Genomic DNA, 18,496 nt, shown 5'->3' with positions numbered 1-18,496 from the left:
TGAGCTGAAGGCTAGAGCTGCCACTTTCAAGGAACGGGACACTAATCTGGATGCTTATAAGAAATCCTGCTATGCCCTACGACAAACCATCAAACAGGCAATGCATCAATACAGGACTTAAATTGAATCCTAACACAGGCTCTGACGTTCGTCGGATGTGGCAGAGTTTGTAAACTATCACGGATTACAAAGGTAAACTCAGCCGCGAGCTGCTCAGTGACGCAAGCCTACCAGATGAGCTAAATTCCTTCTATGCTCACTTCGAGGTAAGCAACACTGAATCATGCATGACAGCACCAGCTATTCCGGACGAATGTATGATCATGCTCTCCGTAGCCATGTGAGTAAGACCTTTAAACAGGTTAGCATTCAAAAGGGTGATTACCAGGACGCGTACTCAGAGAATGCACTGACCAGCTGGCAAGTGAATTCGCTGACATTTTCAACCTCCCCCTCTAAGACCGACATGTTTCAAGCAGACTACATGTTTCAAGTGCCCAAAAATGCCAAGTTAACCTGTTTTAAATTACTTTTGCCAGGTCTCCCAAGTGGTGCATTTGTCCAAGACACTGCATCACAGTTCTTGAGGCGTCACTACAGACCTGTGACCGGGAGACCCATGAGGCGGCGCACAATTGGCCCAGCATCGTCTGGGTTAGGGGAGGGTCTGGCCGGCTGGAATTTCCTTGTCCCATCATGCTCTAGCGACTCCAGGTGGTGGATCGGGTGCCTGCGAGCTGACTTCGGTCGCTAGCTGGACGGTGTTTCCTCTGACACATTGGTGCGGCTGGCTTCCAGGTTAAGCGAGCATTGTGTCAAAAGGTAGTGCGGTTTGGCAGGATTGTGTTACAGGCGACGCACGGCTCTCGACCTGCGCCGCTCCCGAGTCCGTAGGGGAGTTGCAGTAATGGGACAAGACTGTAACTGCCAATTGGCTATCACGAAATTGGGGAGAAAAAAAGTACAAATTGACTATTGTCCCGTAGCACACATCTGTAGCCATGAAATTCTTTAAAAGACTGGTCATGACTCACATAAACACCATCCTCCCAGACACCCTGGACCCACTCCGATTGGCATTCCGCCCCAACAGATCCACAGATCACACAATCTCTTTGCACTCCACATTGCCTTTTCCCACCTGGACAAAAGGAACACCTACGTGAGAATGATATTCATTGACTACAGCTCTGCATTCAACACCATTGTGCCCTTCAAGCTCATCACTAAGCTAAAGACCCTGAACACCTCCCTCTGCAACTGGATCCTGGACTTCCTGATGGGCCGCCCCCAAGTGTTGAGGGTAGGCAACAACACATCCGCCACGCTGACCCTCAACACTGGGCCCCTCAAGGGTGCATGCTTAGTCTACTCCTGTACTCCCTGTTCACCCACGACTGGGGCTGAGATGTACCCAGTTGTGAGGGGGTGTTCATGAACCTGCCAGAGGGGGCTGAGATGTACCCAGTATGGAGGGGGTGGTAGCACATGAGAGAGAGAGACTGAAAACCCTCCCCAGTGGACCAAGGACAGACCCTGTGTAACTGTGGGTGTGCTATTTTAGGATGAATACACACTTTGTCTTTTCTCAGTTAGTCCCAAATGAACCCACACTATGGTCTGAATGGGCCATTGATGTTGTCAATACAGATGGACTGCACCTGTTTATTACCATGTAATATAAAATCTTCTTCAAATAAAACGTGTAAAGGATGGCTGCCAAACAACCACTGACTCTAATGATGCTTATATCATATTTAACAATAAGTCTTACATTGACAAACTGACAAACTGGATCTCACCTCAGTGTGTATTAAACATGGTGTCATCTGATTCTAACATTGTGTGAAACATATAACTGGACAGGAGGGGTGCTGGGGGGATGCACTATGTCTGGTTGAGTGCCAGAGGAAAGAAGTGCTAGCATTCTGCTGGGGATATGCTAATGTCAGAAGAGTGCTCTCGACTCCTCACCCCACCCCCACTCGGCTCCTTAAACATTGTCTCTTTCTCTCTCTCTCTTTTTCGTTCTCCCAACGTTCTTCACATCCATCAAGGGATTAAAGAGACCAGTCTTCCTCCTCACAGCTGCAGCTGAACAGAACTGTAACTCCAGTACAGAGTCTAACCCTTCTACCCCTGCTGGTTAAACCTCAATCACCCAGTCTCTCACTCTCTCTGCTGTGTTCCCCTTAGTGGGGAGACCAGAGAGGGGAGAGGAGGTCGCAGTGGCTAGTTTGTTTACACAGCTCTAGAAGAGCTCATAACCTTTAACCCCGGGGCCACCGGAAGGTAACTTAGGTGGGCGCTGTGCTGTGTTGTGTTGTGTTCTGTTCTGTTAGGGCTTTGATGTTTATGAGAGGTGCTTTCATGTGACTTTACATTTGTGTTGACAAAGCTAACACGACTAGATGAGCAGATGGGCATGGAAAACAGGCAGGGATTTGGGTTAACAGGGATTTGGGTTAACGGTGACTTTTTTTAACAGTTGGAGAATAATGCGTGAGTTCAGAGGCTCAGAGTGAGGTTGGTTGGTTACCCCTTGGGCGTATTGACTGTGGGCTCTGATGGCTAAGCCAGATGACTCAGTCAACCATCATAGCCTCTTCTCCTCTTCCAATACATCTGAAAACAAAACACTACAAATATACACCAATTGCTTTATGTGCGTGCCTCTGACCATCCGAGACAGAAAAACAGGATACTGTAGAATTATATTGTGCGATGTCATCAGAATAGGGTATACCAGGTTTATAGACATTAAAGCAAAGAAGGTATTCAATAAAGCAGAAACTTGAGAGCTGTGACTGTCTCTGGGTAATCAATTGGGGGATGCACTTTGCAACTTTGACCCTGGTAAAACAGGGAGACAGACAGGAATCAGAATTAAACCATCATGCTCAAATCAAAAGATCCTTAATCTGGAGCAAAGGCTTTATGCAACCCATAGTTGCCCCCCCCCCCAAAAAAAAAAAAACCTTCAAAATATAACCATGAGGAATAAAATCTCCATCAGAGCAATATCCTGACAACCAATTGCCTGACAGAAAACCCAGATCAAGTTAACACACATCTCTTTGTTCTATTCTGGAGTTTATTGTGTCAAACATAGCCTTACTGTTGCAAATGAGGTAGAGAGCTTTGACTGAGGGGCCATTGAAGTCTCCCACTGAAATTTCAACCTGACTTTAGCGCCTGATCTTGTTTTTACACAAATCTGCCTGCTATTTGCACAGATATGTCTACTGTGGGGTACATGTGTTATGCTGAGGTGGTTAACCATGAGGTACTAGACCAAGAGCTCTGTTTTCTGTGTTCTGAGCTCTGTGTTCTGAGCTCTATGTTCTGAGCTCTGTGGTCTGTGATCATAGCTCTGTGGTCAGTGTTCTGAGCTCTGTGTTCTGTGCTCTGTGTTCTTCAGTCTGTAAACATGCTCTAATAAGCTGTGTGGTGAACACACAGATGTCTTTGATGCATGGCCACACACCGTCGCAGCAGCGCCACATGGGGACAGAGCATCTCTGTGATGTAGCTACAGCTGGGTACAGAAGAGAGGTGAGGGGAGGAGAGACTGTGATCATACGCCAAATCCTCACTTGCCTCCCCCAGAGTGACTCTGAAACACACACGACTGCCTCTCAGACAGTAGTCATCCTGTTCTTTGCTGGTTACAATGTCCACTCTGATTTATCTTCCAATGTTGTGTCCTTTTGAGTCCTCTTTCCCATTCACACCTGCAGCTACTGACAATGAGAGTGTTTTAGGGACAAAGCTTTTTTAGAATGACATCACAAACTATGAGGGCAGTATCTGCAGAACATTTGGCTATAAATGTGTAACACTATGTTTAATGTACTATAGCAGTGTACATCAAACCAATCCCCAGGGACCCCCATCCGTTCCAGGTATTTGATCTATTCTAGAGAGAGCACATCTGATTAAACTAGTCAGCTAATCATCAAGGCCTTGAATAGGTGAATCAGGTGAGTTAGTTCAGGGCTTTTATGACATTTCTGGTGCTCCCCGAGGTGGTGCTCCCCGAGGTGAAAACCACTATAGCTATATTATTGGCCATACCAAGAACACATTCACTTCATAAACAGAGAATAGTAATAATCACAAATACATTTTATAAATCACAAATACATTTTCACAGCTGGAGACTAAAACACAGCCCCCCTAAAAAAAGGAAATCAATTTTTGTTGTATTTTAACCGTGCCTCCTCTCTTCTCCTGCCGTGCCTGACCAGAGAGAAGAGGGTGACGGAGGGAGGGGGTGTCTGTGGGAGAGCCTAATGAACCTTCTAGAATCCCTCTTCATTATTCCCAGACAGACATCTAACTGCAACTCAGCAGAACAGGAAACCAGATGACCACAGTAGGATCCAGGGCAGAGAGACGTCTCTCCTCCGAAAGGCTTGAATTTCAAGCTTCAAGATGCATTTCCTTCGTTTCGGAAACCTGCCCCAGCCCCCATCCTGTTTACCATTGTCTCTCCCCTGCCCCAGTCTCGGCCCACAAATGCAACTCAGGACAAAAATTGTCAATCACACTTAAAAAGGCATGCCTATCTAGCGTTAGTGGACAAACCAATACTGAGGGATAGGGGTTTCTTTAAATGGAGGATGTGTTGAGTTTTATTCTCTGTGTCTGGTGAGACCAATATTTTACAGTGCAGCTCTGCACCAGAGACAGATTTGTGGCCGTTGTGGAGGGTTTAAATTAAGTCTGCAGCCCTGAGTTAAGATCAGGGAGAGGGAGAGGTGGGAGGGAGCGAGGATAGAGAGAGAGAAGGGGAGGAAGAGATGGATGGAGAATAGTAAAGCCAATCTGCACGGCCAGCAGCCTAGCGTGTCAATCACTAAAGGTCCACACACTCCAAGTATCAGCCCAGGGTCAGCTCTCCTCTCAGCCCAGGTCAGCTCTCCTCTCAGCCCAGGGTCAGCTCTCCTCTCAGCCCAGGGTCAGCTCTCCTCTCAGCCATGGGGGTCAGCTCTCCTCTCAGCCCAGGTCAGCTCTCCTCTCAGCCCCAGGTCAGCTCTCCTCTCAGCCCAGGTCAGCTCTCCTCTCAGCCCAGGGTCAGCTCTCCTCTCAGCCCCAGGTCAGCTCTCCTCTCAGCCCCAGGTCAGCTCTCCTCTCAGCCCAGGGTCAGCTCTCCTCTCAGCCCAGGTCAGCTCTCCTCTCAGCCCCAGGTCAGCTCTCCTCTCAGCCCAGGTCAGCTCTCCTCTCAGCCCCAGGTCAGCTCTCCTCTCAGCCCAGGGTCAGCTCTCCTCTCAGCCATGGGGGTCAGCTCTCCTCTCAGCCCAGGTCAGCTCTCCTCTCAGCCCAGGGTCAGCTCTCCTCTCAGCCATGGGGGTCAGCTCTCCTCTCAGCCATGGGGGTCAGCTCTCCTCTCAGCCCCAGGTCAGCTCTCCTCTCAGCCCCAGGTCAGCTCTCCTCTCAGCCCAGGGTCAGCTCTCCTCTCAGCCCAGGTCAGCTCTCCTCTCAGCCCCAGGTCAGCTCTCCTCTCAGCCCAGGTCAGCTCTCCTCTCAGCCCCAGGTCAGCTCTCCTCTCAGCCCAGGGTCAGCTCTCCTCTCAGCCATGGGGGTCAGCTCTCCTCTCAGCCCAGGTCAGCTCTCCTCTCAGCCCAGGGTCAGCTCTCCTCTCAGCCATGGGGGTCAGCTCTCCTCTCAGCCCAGGTCAGCTCTCCTCTCAGCCATGGGGGTCAGCTCTCCTCTCAGCCGTGGGGGTCAGCTCTCCTCTCAGCCCAGGTCAGCTCTCCTCTCAGCCATGGGGGTCAGCTCTCCTCTCAGCTGTGGGGGGGTCAGCTCTCCTCTCAGCCGTGGGGATCAGCTCTCCTCTCAGCCATGGGGGTCAGCTCTCCTCTCAGCTGTGGGGGTCAGCTCTCCTCTCAGCCGTGGGGATCAGCTCTCCTCTCAGCCGTGGGGGTCAGCTCTCCTCTCAGCCGTGGGGGTCACCTCTCTTCTCAGCCCAGGGTCAGCTCTCCTCTCAGCCGTGGGGGTCAGCTCTCCTCTCACCCCCGGGTCAGCTCTCCCCTCACCCCTGGGTCAGCTCTCCTCTCAGCCCAGGGTCAGCTCCCCTCTCAGCCGTGGGGGTCAGCTCAAATCAAATCAAATCTAATTTTATTGGTCACATGCACAGCAGATTGTCACGTTCTGACCTTAGTTCTTTTATTATTTATTTGTTTTAGTATGGTCAGGGTGTGAGTTTTGTGGGTTGTCTATATTCGTTTTTCTATGTTGTGTTTTGCGTTTGGCCTGGTATGGTTCTCAATCAGAGGCAGGTGTCGTTAGTTGTCTCTGATTGAGAATTATACTTAGGTAGTGTAACGTTTCTCGTCTGTTGAAGGAGAAGCGGACCAAAATGCCGCGTGGTATTTTTGAGACATGTTTAATGACGAAATGAAAAAACGAACTATACAAAAACAACAAACGGAACGTGAAAACCTATACAGCCTATCTGGTGACAACAAACACAGAGACAGGAACAATCACCCACGAAACACTCAAAGAATATGGCTGCCTAAATATGGTCAGAGACAACGATAATCACCTGCCTCTGATTGAGAACCGCCTCAGGCAGCCATAGACTATGCTAGACACCCCCAAGACAAAACACACCACAAAAAACCCATGTCACACCCTGGCCTGATCAAATCAATTCAGACAAACACAATATATTTCGACCAGGGCGTGACAGGTAGCCTTTTTTCACCTGTGTTTCGTGGATGTTTATTTTCTGTTCTGTGTTTTGTATTTCACCGTTCAAGACTGTTTCGTTTCATTCTCGTTGTTTTTGTTTTGTGTTCATATAATATAAATAAAATATGGACACTTACCACGCTGCACATTGGTCCTCCGATCCTTCTTACTACTCCTCCTCAGAAGAGGAGGACGATAATCATTACACAGACGCTATTGCGAGTGTAGCGAAATGCTTGTGCTGCAATATCAACAAGTAATCTAACAATTCCACAACTACTACCTAATAAACACAAATGTAAGTAAAGGGATGGAATAATAATATGTACATATGGATAAGCAATGACCGAGTGCATAGGCAAGATGCAATAGATGGTATAAAATACAGTATATACATATGGGATGAGTAATCCACGATATGTAAACATCATTATTAAAGTGGCATTAAAAAAGTGACTAGTGATCCATTAGAGTGGCCAGTGATTCCAAGTCTGTATGTAGGCCACCTCTCTGTGTTAGTGATTGCAGCTTAACAGTCTGATGGCCTTGAGATAGAAGCTATTTTTCAGTCTCTTGGTCCCAGCTTTGATGCACCTGTACTGACCATGCCTACTGGATGGTAGTGGGGTGAACAGGCAGTGGTTGTTGTCCTTGATGATCTTTTTGGCCTTCCTGTGACATCGGGTGCTGTAGGTGTCCTGGACGGCAGGTAGTTTGCCCCCGGTGATGCATTGTGCAGACCGCACCACCCTCTGGAGAGCCCTGTGGTTGTGGGTGGAGCAGTTGCCGTACCAGGAAGTGATACAGCCTGACAGGATTCTCTCAATTGTACATCTGTAAAAGTTTGAGGGTTTTAGGTGAGAAGCCAAATTTCTTCAGCCTCCTGAGTTTGAAGAGGCGCTGTTGCCTCACCCTGTGTGGGTGGACAATTTCAGTTTGTCCGTGATGTGTACGGAGAGGAACTTTAAAAAATTCCACCTTCTCCACTGCTGTCCCGTCAATGTGGCTAGGGGGGTGCTCCCTCTGCTGTTTCCTGAAGTACACGATCATCTCCTTTGTTTTGTTGACGTTGAGTGAGAGATTGATGTCCTGATACCGCAGCTCTCCTCTCAGCCATGGGGGTCAGCTCTCAGTCGTAGGTGGTTCTTAGCTGGTAGCTGTTAGCTGGTATACAGAGTGGAAACAACATCACGTTCCCCTGTGAAACCTAACAGAGAAGATCTTTCATTTAGTATTTGTAAAGGCTAGAGCTGCCGCTTTCAAGGAACGAGACACTAGTCCGGACGCTTATAAGAAATCCCGCTATGCCCTCAGATGAACCATCAAATATGCAAAGCGTCAATACAGGACTAAGATTGAATACTACTACACCAGCTCAAACGCTTGTCGGATATGGCAGGGCTTGCAAACTATTACGGACTACAAAGGGAAACCCAGCTGTGAGCTGCCCAGTGACTCGAGCCTACCAGACGAGCTAAATGCCTTTTATGCTCGCTTCGAGGCAAGCAACACTGAAGTATGCATGAGAGCACCAGCTGTTCCGGACGACTGTGTGATCATGCTCTTCGTAGCCGATGTGAACAGGACCTTAAAACAGGTCAACATTCACAAAGGCATGGGGCCAAATGGATTACGAGGATGTGTACTCAGAGCATGCGGGAATCAACTGGCAAGTGTATTCACTGAAATGTTCAACCTCTCCCTGACCGAGTCTGTAAAACCTACATGTTTCAAGCAAACCACCATAGTCCCTGTGCCCAAGAAAGCGAAGGTAACCTGCCTAAATGACTACCGCCCCGTAGCACTCACGTTGGTAACCATGAAGTGCTTTGAAGGGCTGGTGATGACTCACATCAACATTATCATCCCGGAAACCCTAGACCCACTCCAATTCGCATACCACTCCAACAGATCCCCAGATGACGCAATCTCAATTGCACTACACACCTCCCTTTTCCACCTGGACAAAAGGAACACCTATGTGAGAATGCTATTCATTGACTACAGCTCAGCATTCAATACCAAAGTGCTAACAAATCTCATCACTAAGCTAAGGACCCTGGGACTAAACACTTCCCTCTGCAACTGGATCCTGGACTTCCTGACCCCCCCCCCAGGTGATGGGGGTAGGCAACAACACATCTGCTACGCTCATCCTCAACACCATCATTAAGTTTGCTGACACAACAGTGGTAGGCCTGATCACCGAAAATGATGAGACAGCCTATAGGGAGGAGGTCAAAGACATGGCAGTGTGGTGCCAGGACAACAACCTCTGCCTCAACATGATCAAGACAAAGGAGCTAATTGTGGACTACAGGAAAAGAAGGGCCGAACACGCCCCCATTTACATCGACGGAGCTGTAGTGGAGCGGGTCGAGAGTTTCAAGTTCCTTGATATCCACATCACCAACAAACGATCATGGTCCAAACACAACGAGACAGTTGTGAAGAGGGCATGACAACACCTTTTCCCACTGAGGAGACTGAAAAGATCTGTCATGAGTCCGCAGATCCTCAAAAAGTTCCACAGCTGCACCATCGAGAGCATCCTAACCTGTTGCATCACTGGCAACTGCTTGGCATCTGACCGTAAGGCGTTACAGGGGGACGTGCGTACGGCCCAGTACATCACCGGGACCAAGCTTCCTGCCATCCAGGACCTATATAATAGGCGGTGTCAGAGGGAAGCCCATAAAATTGTCAGAGATTCCAGTCACCCAAGTCATAGACTGTTTTCTCTGCTGCCGCACTGCAAGCGGTACTGGAGCACCAAGTCTAGGTCCAAAAGGTTCATTAACAGATTCTTCCCCCAAGCCATAAGACTGCTGAACAATCAAATGGCCACCCGGACAACTTACATTAACCCCGCCTTAGTTTCTACACTGCTGCTACTCGCTGCTTATTATCTATGCATAGTCACTTTACCCATACCTACAGTTGAAGTCGAAAATGTACATAGACTTAGGTTGGATTCATTAAAACGTGTTTTTCAACCACTCCACAAATTTCTTGTTAACAAACTATAGTTTTGGCAAGTCGGTTAGGACATCTACATTGTGCATGACACAAGTCATTTTTCCAACAATTGTTTACAGACAGATTATTTCACTTATAATTCACTGTATCGCCATTCCAGGGGGTCAGAAGTTTACATGCACTAAGTTGACTGTGCCTTTAAACAGCTTGGAAGATTCCAGAAATTATGTCATGGCTTTAGCAGCTTCTGATAGGCTAATTGACATCATTTGAGTCAATTGGAGGTGGACCTATGGATGTATTTCAAGACCTACCTTCAAACTCAGTGTCTCTTTGCATGACATCATGGGGAAATCCAAATAAATCAGCCAAGATCTAAGAAACAAAATTGTAGACCTCCACAAGTTTGGTTCATCATTGGTAGCAATTTCCAAATGCCTGAAGTTACCACGTTCATCTGTACAAACAGTAGTACGCAAGTATGAAGACCATGGGACCACGCAGCTGTCATACTGCTCAGGAAGGAGACGCGTTCTGTCTCCTAGAGATGAACGTACTTTGGTGAGAAAAGTGCAAATCAATTGCAGAACAACAGCAAAGAACCTTGTGAAGATGCTGGAGGAAACAGGTACAAAAGTATCTATGTCCACAGTAAAACGAGTCCTATATCGACATAACCTGAAAGACCGCACAGCAAGGAAGAAGCCACTGTTCCAAATCCACCATAAAAATCCAGACTACGGTTTGAAACTACACATGGGGGCAAAGATCATACTTTTTGGAGAAAAGTCCTCTGGGCTGATCAAACAAAAATAGAACTGTTTTGGCCATAATGACCATCGTTATGTTTGGAGGAAAAAGGGGGAAGCTTGCAAGCTAAAAACACCATCCCAACCGTGAAGCACGGGGTGGCAGCATCATGTTGTGGGGGTGCTTTGCTGCAGGAAGGACTGGTGCACTTCACAAAATAGATGGCATCATGGGGGAGGAAAAATATGTGGATACATTGAAGCAACATCTCAAGACATCAGTCAGGAAGTTAAAGCTTGGTCGCAAATAGGTCTTCCAAATGGACAATGACCCCAAGAATACTTTCAAAGTTGTGGCAAAATGGCTTAAGTACAACAAAATCAAGGTATTGGAATAGCCATCACAAGCCCTGACCTCAATCCTATAGAAAATTTGTAGGCAGAACTGAAAAAGCGTGTGCGAGCAAGGAGGCTTACAAAGCTGACTCAGTTACACCAGCTCTGTCAGGAGGAATGGGCCAAAATTCACCCAACTTTTGTGGGAAGCTTGTGAAAGGCTACCCGAAATGTTTGACCCAAGTTAAACAATTTAAAGGCAATGCTACCAAATACTAATTGAGTGTATGTAAACTTCTGACCCACTGGGAATGTGACGAAAGACATAAAAGCTGAAATAAATCGTTCTCTCTACTATTATTCTGACATTTCACATTCTTAAAATAAAGTGGTGATCCTAACTGACCTAACACAGGGAATTTTTTTACAAGGATTAAATGTCAGGAATTGTGAAAAATTGAGTTTAAATGTATTTGGCTAAGGTGTATGTAAACTTCTGACTTCAACTGTAAATGTACAAATTACCTCAACTAACCTGTACCCCCACACACTGACAAGGTACCGGTCCCCCCTGTATATACAAATAGCATTTTATTTGATTAGTAATGTGTCCCTGTCGTTGCGCTACTGCTGTGATCAGTGATTAAACTGACTCTAGTATTCAATGGTCTCAGGAATGACTTGAGATGTTTTCATTAAAACCGCTATAAACTCTCATACAGACCTGAGCCATACATCACAGTGGAAAGGACAAGGTTAGATTGGCCTCTGAGGGAGAGCAGACGTTATTGGAAGGAATTGATACAGACACCCCTCCATCCCCCATCTCCCCTCCAGCTCCCCTCCATCCTCCCTCCATCCCCCAGCTCCCCTCCATCCCCCATCTTCCCTCCATCCCCCAGCTCCCCACCATCCCTCATCTCCCCTCCATTTATTAATCCCTCCATCCATCTATCCCTCCATCCATCTATCCCTCCATTCATCTATCCCTCCATCCATCCATCTATCCCTCCATCCATCCATCTATCCCTCCATCCACCACCTCACTAATAAACAAGGGGAGCGACTAGGGGAGGATGAGGTAATCATGGGTTTACGGGAGGCGAAGCGAGAGCTCCTCTCTTAATGAGGTATTGACATTTAGAGAGACTGGAAGAAAGAAACAGCCATCAAACTGACATTGTCAGGTGTGCATTTGCACAACAAAAGTGCATAAAACCCCAAAAAGACATAAGAGAGGGTGAGAGACAACAAAGGAGAGAGGGAGAGAATGATAACGAGAGGGTGAGAGACAACAAAGGAGAGAGGGAGAGAATGATAACGAGAGGGTGAGAGACAACAAAGGAGAGAGGGAGAGAATGATAACGAGAGAGAGAGAGACAACAAAGGAGAGAGGGAGAGAATGATAACGAGAGGGTGAGAGACAACAAAGGAGAGAGGGAGAGAATGATAACGAGAGAGAGAGAGACAACAAAGGAGAGAGGGAGAGAATGATAGAGAGAGAGAAGAGAGAGAGAGAGAGAGAAATAGCAAAAGAGAAAAGGGGGATCATATTGCAAAAATTAAGAAAAAAATGGTACAAGTTAAATATGACGTAGCCTAATGGCTGTCAGGAAAGAGGGAGCTCATCAAAATGTAACGGGACGCCTTGGACCCACATCATCAGCCATCTGTGCTGCAAGTCCGCCACATCTGGCCCAAAAACCTCTACAAAAGGTGAAATGAGGTAATCAAGCACATTACACAGAGGAACTGTTTTTACAGTGATTTCCATGTGAATTAATCAATCATTCTAACACCTAATAACTAATTAGTACCAATCAGGGCCAAAGGAAACGCAGTGCCACTCGAGCTCCCAAGTATTCTCGGGCTCCCGAGGGGCGCAGTGGTCTATAGCACTGCATCTCAGTGCTAGAGGCATCACTACAGACCCTGGTTCAATTCCAGGCTGTATCACAACTAGCTGTGATTGGGAGTCCCAAAGAGCTGTGCACAATTGGCCCAGTGCTGTCCAGGTTAGAGTTTGGTGGACGACATCATCCTGTTCAATTCATCTCCCCTTACAGTTAGCATGGACATTCCTAGGGTCAGCAGTGTGTCATAGGAAAATATATTCCAGTAAATTTACCCCAAAACAAGGTATTTTAAAGTTAAGCAAGTCAGTAGCCATGGAGCCAAGTTCTGCCACAATCCTCACCAACATGCGGTATCATGTTTCGTCATTTTTTAAATTTTACCTTTATTTAACCAGGCAAGTCAGTTAAGAACAAATTCTTATTTACAATGACAGACTACTCCAGCCAAACCCTAATGATGCTGGGCCAATTGTACACCGCCCTATGGGACTCCCAATCAAGGCCAGTTGTGATACAACCTGGAACCAGGGTCTGTAGTGTTGCCTCTACCACTGAAATGCAGTGTCTTAGGCAGCTGCGCCACTCAGGAGCCCCAATGTGTGTGTGGATTGAATCGTCTGGAGGAAATCTCAGAGAGCAAGAGAAAGTGAGAGAGAGAAAGCAAGAGCGAGAGAAAGCGAGAGACAGAAAGCAAAAGAGAGAGAGAGGTTCCCTTGTGGCTCACCTAATCCTCCACTTCCTGTCAATATCCCCCTACAGACAGGATCATATTCGCCCTCTCTTTGGAAAATGCATTAGACACACCAAACATCTCTGTCCCCACCCGGCTCCTCAATCCATCCTGCATGGTCACTAATCTGTTAATTGATCTGGCCATGGAAATGTTAGGCATTATGACTGAAGAAATATATAATCTGTTATAATGGGCTAGGGGATCTTGAGCGGGATACTTAGTTAGCACTGTAGATGTTCCTCTTTAAATGCAGAATTCATCCGGGCAACCGTGTTTAATGTTGGCACTGTCTGCACGTGTTTCCAGTCTAAAGAGAGATGACAGTGCAAACAACAAGAGGGGAATGGAATACTGCACAGTAGTTTGAGAAAACCGAATAGTGCCGTTCTGGAAAACAATATGCATTTGTCCCTTTTCAACAAATTTGGCATTTTTAAACTTTCCTACAAAAGATGTAAGAATATTTGTAAGTCAGGCTTTTCTACTTCATGTGTTCTAGCTAGCGAATACATAATCCATCAATATATGTGATGCACTATTGATATATTCACAGACATTCAAACCCATGGTTCTGTGCACTGTATAAGGCAGGGATAATGTGCTTTGGTGCAGAAAGCTGAGATTTAACTCTCAAGCCCACCTATAGTATTATATACTCGAGGAGACGGGCGGCATAGCGCAAAACTGAAGAATCTGGGAGGTATTTAAGATGACAGCTAGCTAGCTTAAAGAGGATCATACATGCAGGAGGGTTTGGTGTTACTGCTCCTCTCAGGACGAACGGGATAAGTTGTGATCAAGGCTGCCGTTTGGGTGATAAAAGTCAAAAACAAGAGCGCTGTGATTCATACAGTAATCACATCACAGCTGAGCCCTGCCAGATGTATTGGCTGCCTGACTACCCCTTACTAGGAGACGTAAGACGCTTAGATGATACAGCAACTTCAAAAGCGGACTCTTGACTTCAAAAAGAGCTGGATCCATTTTGTTTTTTTGTTAATACTTCCAAAATCCAAGTAAACACAAATATTTGTATTTATCTCTCTATGAACAGCAAAGGATAAAGATGGAAAGCGGTTTCATACAGCTGCATCCAGAGGCATTCAATAATACATTAAACAGTAAGCATACTGTCAGTTTTATGTTGCATTGCTTTAACAACAACCATAGATTGAACTACTATATTTAGCACTTATAGTCATGCAAACAGCGAAGTGCATCATTTGATGTTTTTTTGCCCTCCTGCGTCACTTTATACACACAAGATCTCCGCTAAACATAGAATCACATGATTTATACATTTCTTTATGACCACTGGTAACTTCAGAACAAAGTTGACTACAAATGCAAAGTTTCCAATGTCTTTGCAATTGAAACAAACAAGCGACATATAGTTCCTTCAGAAAGTATTCCACATTTTGTTGTGTTACAGCCTGAATTCAAAATTGATTAGATAACATTTTTTCTCACCCATCTACACACAATACCTCATAATGACAAAGTGAAAACATGTTTTTAGACATGTTTTAAAAATGATTTGAAAATTAAATACAGAAATATCTCATTTACATAAGTATTCACACCCTTGAGTCAATAATTTGTAGCAGAACCTTCGACATGGATTTCAGCTGTGAGTTTTTCTGTGTAAATATCTAAGTTTTCCACACCTGGATTAGGCAACATTTGCCCATTATTATTTTCAAAATTCTTCAAGCTCTGTCAAATTTGTTGTTGATCTTTGCTAGTCAACAATTTTCAGGTCTTGCCTGAAGTAGATTTAAGTTGTAAGTGTAACTCGGCCACTCAGGAACATTCACTGTCTTCTTGGTAAGCAACTCGTGTATATTTGGCTTTGTGTTTTAGGTTATTGTCCTGCTGAAAGGGGAATTCATCTCCCAGTGTCTGGTGGAATGCAGACCAAACCAGGTTTTCCTCAAAGATTTTGCTTGTGCTTAGCGCTCCATTTTGTGGTTGCTTCCCCAGAACATGATGCAGCCACCACTATGCTTGAAAATATAGAGAATGGTCCAAAGTAATTGGGATTAACATTTACTGAGAAAAAATCATATTTATCCTGAGAGTCCCGTGAAACACCTCAAAAATCGGAAGTGCCCTATTTAAGCATTTAAAACCAAGATATGGTCACTATGCAAGGGCTCTCCCACTATACTGACCTAAAGATTTCACATGTGAAACTGATATTTAGTTTTTATTATTTTATTTCACCTTTATTTAAGCAGGTAAGCCAGTTGAGAACAAGTTCTCATTTACAGCTGCGACCTGGCCAAGATAAAGCAAAAAACAACAGAGTTACACATGGGATAAACAAACATACAGTCAATAACACAATAGAAAAATATGTATACAGTGTGTGCAATTGAAGTAAGGAGGTAAGGCAATAAATAGGCCATAGTGACGAAGTAATTACAATTTACCAATTTACACTGGAGTGATATATGCAGATGAGGATGTGCAAGTAGAAATACTGGTGTGCAAAAGAGCAGAAAAACAAAAACAAATATGAGGATGAAGGAGCTATTTTGGTTGGATGGGCTATTTACAGATGGGCTGTGTACAGCGGCAGTGATCGGTAAGCTGCTCTGACAGCTGACGCTTAAAGTTAGTGAGAGAGATATGTCTCCAACTTCAGTGATTTTTTGCAATTTGTTCCAGTCATTGGCAGCAGAGAACTGGAAGGAAAGGCGGCCAAAGGAGGAGTTGGCTTTGGGGATGACCAGTAAAATATACCTGCTGGAGCGCGTGCTACGGGGTGGGAGTAGTAATGATTGAGTTACTTTGATCGGCAATTACATTTTTGTGAATTGCAAAACAGGCCGTTCATAAATTCAGAGCGTTATCATGTTCCTAAAGTGATTCAGAGCATTTCAGCAGTAGGCCTAGGCTATCTTGACACAGAGTGAGCTCAGGATGCACAGAATCCACCCTGAGTAGGCTATAGTGCAGCCTGGTCTCATAGACTAGACATAACATAGTAAATTGTGGACTACAGGAAAAGGAGAGCCGAACAGGCCCCCATTAACATCAACGGGGCTGTAGTAGAGCAGGTTGAGAGTTTCAGGTGCCTTGGTGCCCACATCACCAACAAACTATCATGGTCCAAACACACCAACACAGTCGTGAAGAGGGCACGACAAAACCTTTTCCCCCTCAGGAGACCGAAAAATTTGGAATAGGTCCCCAGATCCTCAAAAAGTTATACAGCTGCACCATGGGGAGCATCCTGACCAGTTCCATCGCCACCTGGTATGGCAACTGCTCTGCATAAGGCGCGACAGAGGGTAGTGCATACGGCCCAGTACATCACCGGGTCCAAGCTCCTGCCATCCAGGACCTACAGTATATACTAAGCGGTGTCAGAGGAAGGCCCTAAAAATTGTCAAAGACTCCAGTCACCAAAGTCAGACTGTTCTCTCTGCTACCGCACAGTAAGTGGTACCAGAGTGCCAAGTCTAAGTTCAAAAGGCTCCTTAACAGTTTCTACCCCCAAGCCATAAGACTGGTGAACAATTAATCAAATGGCCACCCGGACAATTTACATTGACACCCTCCCTCCTTAGTTTTTACACTGCTGCTACTCACTGTTTATTATCTATGTGTAGTCACTTTACAAATTACCTAGACTAATCTGTATCCCTGGACATTGACTCGGTACCAGTACCCCCTGTATACAGCCTCGTTATTGTTATTTTATGGTGTTACATTTTTACTTTAGTTTATTTAGTAAATATTTTCTTAATTCTATTTCTTGAACTGCATCGTTGGTTAAGAGCTTGTAAGCATTTCACGGTAAGGTGGTGACAAAGTAATACCTGTTGTATTTGGCACGTGACCAATACAATAGGATTTGATATGTAAATCTAAAATTAGTATGATATGTGATGTTTGGTACGGTTACATAAGGCAGGTTACTTAATGCAAAAACAAAGGGCGGATGCTTGGTTGAGCAGGATAGGTAGGCATATGAGATTGTCTAGCAACCCAAAGGTTGTGTTTGAATCTCATCACGGACAACTTTAGAATTTGAGCTAATTAGCTACTTTTCAACTACACTGAACAAAAATATTACACAACACAAATCTGGGTTTGGCAGATCCTAGGAGAAAGCTACCTGCCCCAATGCAGTGGCAAGTTTGGTGGAGGAGGAATAATGGTCTGAGGCTGTTTTTCATGATTCGGGACCTGGCCCCTTAGTTCCAGTGAAGGGAAATCTTAACGCTACAGCATACACTGACATTCTAGATGATTCTGTGCTTCCTACTTTGTGGCAACAGTTTGGGGAAGGCCTTTCCTGTTTCAGCATAGCAATGCCCCCGTGCACAAAGCGAGGTCCATACAGAAATGGTTAGTCGAGAAGTGTGGAAGAAGTTGACTGCCTGCACAGAGCCCTGACCTCAACCCCATCAAACACCTATGGGATGAATTAGAACACCGACTGTGAGCCAGGCCTGATCTCCCAACATCAGTGCCCGACCTCACTAATGTTCGTGGCTGGATGGAAGCAAGTCCCTGCAGCAATGTTCCAACATCTAGTGGAAAGCCTTCCCAGAAGAGTGGAGGCTCTTATAGCAGCAAGGGGGGGGGGGGACCAACTCCATATTAATACTCATGAATTTGGAATGAGATGGTCGACGAGCAGTGTATGTGAAAATGGTGTGTTTCAATGTTTTGTAGTAAAAACAAGAAGCTGTTTCCAATGACATCGGTGTGCATCTTATGATTTTAACCAGTTATGAGTAGACATTGCCTACTAATTGTTTAACAATGTCATTGGAAAGAAACACTTCTCCCTCCTTTTTTACTACAAACATAGAAACATGCCATTTTCACATGATGTTGGGCTGGTGCTGAAGATGAATATGAAGTTGAAAAATAGCACTTTAAAACAGTATTATTGCACACAGCGTGTCCATGCAACTTATGTGACTTGTTAAGCAAATGCTTCGGCTTCCCATAAGAAATGGGTTGAATACTTATTGACTCAAGACAATTCAACTTTTCATTTTTAAATAATTTGTAAACATTTCAAAAAAACAATCCCAGTGACAAAAATCTCAAATGTAATCCCTTTTAAATTCAGGCTGTTACACTAAATATGGAAAAAGTCAAGGGGTGTGAATACT

The sequence above is a fragment of the Oncorhynchus masou genome, chromosome 5, assembly GCF_036934945.1.
Source record: "Oncorhynchus masou masou isolate Uvic2021 chromosome 5, UVic_Omas_1.1, whole genome shotgun sequence".
In the NCBI taxonomy this organism is placed as follows: Eukaryota; Metazoa; Chordata; class Actinopteri; order Salmoniformes; family Salmonidae; genus Oncorhynchus; species Oncorhynchus masou.
Note: the sequence above shows the minus strand (reverse complement) of the source record.